Source organism: Notothenia rossii (assembly GCF_949606895.1).
Source record: "Notothenia rossii genome assembly, contig: SUPER_3_unloc_1, whole genome shotgun sequence".
Classification (NCBI taxonomy): Eukaryota; Metazoa; Chordata; class Actinopteri; order Perciformes; family Nototheniidae; genus Notothenia; species Notothenia rossii.
The window spans coordinates 155,426-161,338 of NW_027640359.1; positions in this window are offsets into that span (position 1 = coordinate 155,426).

Sequence of the window (5,913 nt, forward strand, 5' to 3'; positions counted from 1 at the left end):
GAAAATACACAACCGGAAAAAATCTGCCACTTCCTTACAGAGCCCCTCTTCCAACACACATAACATGACCAATGAGGGCACGAGATAAGTTTGGCACAGATGGAAGGCTGACAGGCAGGTAGGCCATCCAGTTATTTTAGCCGGGCCGGCTCAGATGATTGGTCGTGCTTCTTACAGTATTACGGCTTCCACAGATGACTTTTGTTTATGGATTTTTTTGTCATAGCACTTCAGATATTCATTGCTATCGGGATGTTAAGAGCATTCCATGGAATATAACAACAAGTGTATCTCGAGCCGGTTTCTCAAACTTACCTACCCCACCTTTAAGTGTATTTGAAGTGTACTAAGTATTATGTACGTAACCTGTATTTAAATTAGGCTTTATAATTATTTCAGTGCCGAGATCATGTAAGTGTATTTCAAGTGTACTATATATTAATTTATTGAGCTGTACTTAAATCAGGTTTTAAAATTGTATGACTGATAGAGATCATGCAATGTTATTATTTGTTCATTGATTGTTATGAACCTGCCTGAGGACCACAGATGGAAATGAGCTATTAGCTATAATCTGACATATTACATCTCTTCTCTTTGCTGAGATTAATGTTTTTGTATGCATGGTCCTTCTATAAATAAATACAAATATGACAGATTGATCCAATCACCTGCCAAGTACTTTTGAAATACTTTTCCAAATGGCTTCCAATGGAGCTTTCCTAGATGGTTTGGTGAAACAAACCATCTGAGTCAGGTTAGTAATGCTCAATCACCTGTTTCTATTACAGGGTGAATCTTAAACTGAAGCTTGACTTTAAAGCAACCCAACGGAAGTTTCATGTACGTTTAGTTCTTTCACTCGTAGCTCGGGCTGCGGGGTGCTAGAGACGGGAGCATGTTGATGCGACCTTCCTAGCCGGAAATATGGCCGCATTTTACAATAAACTTCTGTGGGGTCGCTTAAAAACAAATATCGCAAATCGCAATCGCAATATTTGTCAGAAAAATCGCAATTAGATTTTTTCCCAAAATCGTGCAGCCCTAAATGGAACATAATGGAGGATTCATTTTAGTATGACTTGACTTCCCAGAATGTTCATTGAATTTTGAAGGGTTCTACACTTATAGCCTATATTAAGGTGCAAACATCAGCCTATATTACATCTTTATTATACAAGCATCACCCTATTAATGGGAACATAAAACTATTTCTTAATCCACGGCTGTAACCATTTCATTGTAGCAAGAAAAAACTTTTACTACATAGAGTTGCAATGTTTGAATGTGTTTTTTGACTCCAAATTAACTCCACATTTCCATTCCAAGTAATTACATGGTTATTGCTTTGGACATGACATGGTATTACCAAATTATTATGTCTTTATTTTAAAAGTACAACCCCACTATTACGTTGGTATTACTTGGGGCGACTGGTTGTATGTATCAAACGGAAGGGCAGTCCTTACTCTCAAATGTTTCTAACCATAACTTATATAAAGAACCACATATTTCTCATGAAGGCTTTTTTAATACCTAATGAAGTGGTGAAAGTTGACTGTCCCATGCTCTCCTCCAGTCACGGCCCGGTTCAGATTCAAATTCACACCTGGCAGCTGCTCAACACCACCGCAGTCTGCTACACTTCGCCTTTTGTTCATTACCTTCCCCGGCACACATTTCTTCCAGCTGGTATAAAATGTGAACTTTCTGCCAGTGTAATTTATTTTTCTACCTCAAAACCAGCTGTGCCACCTGTGCAATATTATTCCTGTTAAATCGTGTGGTAAAAGGTGTATCTGTGATGAAAAAAAAAGTGCAGGGATAGGCGCTCAGGATGGAAGCATGCTGCATCATTAATTATAAGTCGAGGAATGACCAGGCCATTGGTTCCAATTTGTGTTCCTGGTTCTGAGGTAATGAGCCTTTTTTCTTTATGTTGCTTAATTCCATAGACAACACACACGTTAAAACACACACTCATATTCACACACACTGTACAAATGCTCACTCACAACATATTCTCTCTCACACACACACACACACACACACACACCCACACACACACACACACACACACACACACACACAAACACACACACACACACACACACACACACACACACACACACACACACACACACACAGGCCATTACATTAATTAACCAATACATCTTTTCATGGTCTGGCTATATCTATCACGTGGATATAAAGTTACGCTCAGGAGACGACAGAGAATGGCCCGCAACAACAAACAGTTTTCAACCAACTTATCTTGTTTCTAAGGAGAGCGAAAGAGAGAGAGAAAATGTGACAATGGAATGGGAAAGAATCACACACTACCTGCCACAGACTATCATGTCTCTACTGGCAGTTCCACAGTGGAGTCCTTTGCCTGCAACTGGTTTATTGCAGTACACTGAGCGAGCTTCAACACAATGCGCTGGTACTTGTGGTTTGAATGAGAGAAAGAGAAAGAGGACCTTTCGGTGCGGAGATGGAGGGTAGCCTAGAGGTGTTTCAGATCAATACGTGAATGTACACTCGAGAAGCCGGCTGAATGCTCTGAAATGAATGACTAAAGCAAAAATAACCAGATAAATACGTAAGGAAGTGAAAAGTAAAGACAGAAGAAAGATCGCAGAGAGATTCGAGTAATGTTATACTCTGCAGTCAGCCATTGTGGCTTTATGCGCTCGAGACAATTTCATAATGAACAGGAGACACTGTCAAGTGTCCTTTATACAGCCATGGTAATCACACATCCTTTGGCAGCCATTTTGGAAGTGCTCAGCATAAGAAATGTTGGTGCTTTAGGCCTATTTGGGATATGAAGCCTTTATCACAGCATGGCAATAATCTCTCAGAATCAAAAGGGGTAGGAAACATCTTTTTATGCCAGTTTGCATCGCTCTCTTTCGTTGATGCTCCCTTTCCATTGTTTGCTACTCCATTTCCATTATAAAGACAGCGCCGTACTTACACAAATACCCCTAATTTTGCTGTTCTTATTTCACAATTTTACAGCAAAAACATCCACTTGCTGTGGGGCTTACATTGATCATAAGACAAAACATTTTGACACCAAAAGCGTTTAAACAACTTTTCATCATAAAGTGCATTTGTATATGTACATCTAGGGGGAATATGTTATACTGTTGATCAGGGACGTGCACAGACATTTGGAGGGGCTATTGCTCTAAACTGGAAAAATCCCCCCCCGAAAAAAATTCGAACTTGATTTTAATGTAAAAGTTTCATAAAATAAAAACACAACACTCTCATTGCAAGTGACACTCAATTGACTTTTATGTCCTCTGCTAAATTCGTTATTCAGGCACATTTTTTGTGTTGCGGTCCTTATCTCATAAAAATATCTAATGTTAGTAACTATTAAAGAAAAAATGGGGACAATCCTGTTTTAATGTAGTTTGACCAGACCATTGTAACTGCTGTGCAGACATACTGATAAGATAGGGCCTCTAACTAATTACCTAAAATAAACTCACTAATTAATGAAACCAGTTCAAGATGCATTAGTCTTATTCTTATCATTTTTTATGAGCGCAGTAACGGTAAGGTATCTAATTACTTATTTATTTAGAATCCCATAAGTTAGTAACAGAGATGGACAAACTAAAGTGGTAGAGAAATTGCATAAATCCTACAATGAAGTGTTCTCCTGTGAGAGGGCAATCAAGAAAAGAGAGTGAGCAGATGACAGCACTGACAAGGTGTGTTTCCCGCAGCGAGACGCTACAATACTAATTGTGGGCTCATCATGTTGATTCGGCCACAATAGAAAACAAAAAACAACTCTCGCTCTCTCCAGAGGGGCAGGTCAGACAAAAATGGCAAACGGACTGTTGCCCGGGCAACATTAGCCCGTACCTGTGCACGTCCCTGCTGTTGATCAATACATTTCCAATGAATTGTTCAACCCTATTTGGTGCTATCAAAAAAAGATCTTTCACTTTCTCATGAAATGGGTATATTTGAACATTTAGCACTGGGGTTTTTGTCATGCTTTTATCTGCAGCAGGGAGCCGTTGCCATGGAGAGAATGAACACATTGAATTAGACACAGTTCTGTGGGCTAATATTTCTTCAATTTGTGTGTTTCCCCATAAGATCTAATGCTGAATTGTTCACAGTGTATCCATTAAAGTACAGACAAGCGCCACTGGATATGTTTTGACACCAAAGAATATGACAATTACTAGGCAAGATCTCAAGAAGCAGGGCTATGATGTTAATGCCCAATCTGAGACGACGCATATAATACGCATATGCACTTGAAATACCATGTCTTGCTGATTTCAGGAGAACTTGTGTTTTGATTTGGCTTAAAGAGAACCTGTAAGAGTTGGGTGAGGAACTACAATAAGGCCCTGTTGGCAAAAACTCTCAAAATGGTAACGCTTAATTAAGTGATCCTACTGAGGGAATACAAAAGAAAGTAGCTAGTGTTTGGCAGTGTACAGCGTTAGCACCGAGGACACCACTGGGAACAACTCTTAATGCTTCTGACATGACTCATCAATCTAAAATGGTCATTTGATCAACAATCACAGAGCGGCAAAGAACTGTCTGTGATGGTTTCAAGAAGCGTCCAACTGCATCTGCAGGGGAGGCAGCACTGCTGTGAGGAGGACTGTGTGTATGGATACTAAAACGGACTATAAAACATTACTTATAAAAGTTATTTTATACAATTTTGCTATGAACTGAGAGTATAGGAGAGTAGGTCTGATTGTATTTACTGTAACAGACAATTGGGCTACATATAGTGCCAGGTTGGATTTTTCAAATGTAGGAATTCCCAGTTATGTATATTCCAATTCCCATGAATCTATCATTATCTAGGGTTCTGACATGTCTCTTTGACTCTCCTTGCCACTCACGGATATTTATACACAAAATGGTTGAAAATAATACAATTGTTAGTGTCTGGTTTTCTGGAGCCTTTTGTATTTACCACTCTGCTGAGTTTGATTTCTCTGAAATTACCATTTATCTGATGTATTATCAGTTTGAAACTTTCACTTTCAGATTACCATATCTTTTCGCTTTGGTTTTTCTGTCCTGCGTTTCCGGCTCGATTTCGTGAAACCTGGTATAAGGGTGTAGCATGGGCCGACAAAAAACCCATTTGGATTCACGGAGCGTATCCAAATCACTGGGTGGATACCTGCATTATTTTAAAGTTTTCATTTATCTTCTTCAAACTTTCAATCTTAGATGACCAATGGTTTTGGAATGTTATGTCTGTTCATCAGAAGGCTTAAAAAACACTTCACATAAAGTTTTCTTTGCCAGAGTAAGATTTTATTTCTACTCCCGAAATATGAAGTTCAGTTTATTGGATGTTTTTTTACCTAAATGTATCAAAGGAGTAACACTTAGGTCCTCACCTAACATGTTACCTACAAATGTCTCTTTCATATCCAAAACATGTTTTGGTTCCAAGGGTTACTTGGAGAGGGTCCGAGTCCGACCCTTGTCAATTAACTACAGGGGTCCCTCAGGGCTCGGTTCTTGGTCCCCTCCTCTTCTCCCTGTACACAAACTCGCTCGGGTCTGTCATTAGCCCGCATGGTTTTTCATACCACTGCTACGCTGACGACACCCAACTAATTCTGTCCTTTCCCCGCTCAGAGACCCAGGTCGTCGCACGCATCTCTGCTTGCCTAGCAGACATCTCTCGGTGGATGTCTGCTCATCACCTCAAGCTCAACCTTGACAAGACTGAACTGCTCTTCCTTCCGGGTAAAGATTGTCCCACTCTTGACCTAACAATCAACATCGGCACCTCTGTTGTTTCCCCGACTCAGACTGCAAGGAATCTGGGTGTGGTCCTAGATAACAAACTGTCCTTCACTGCAAACATCGCTGCTACAACCCGCTGCTGCA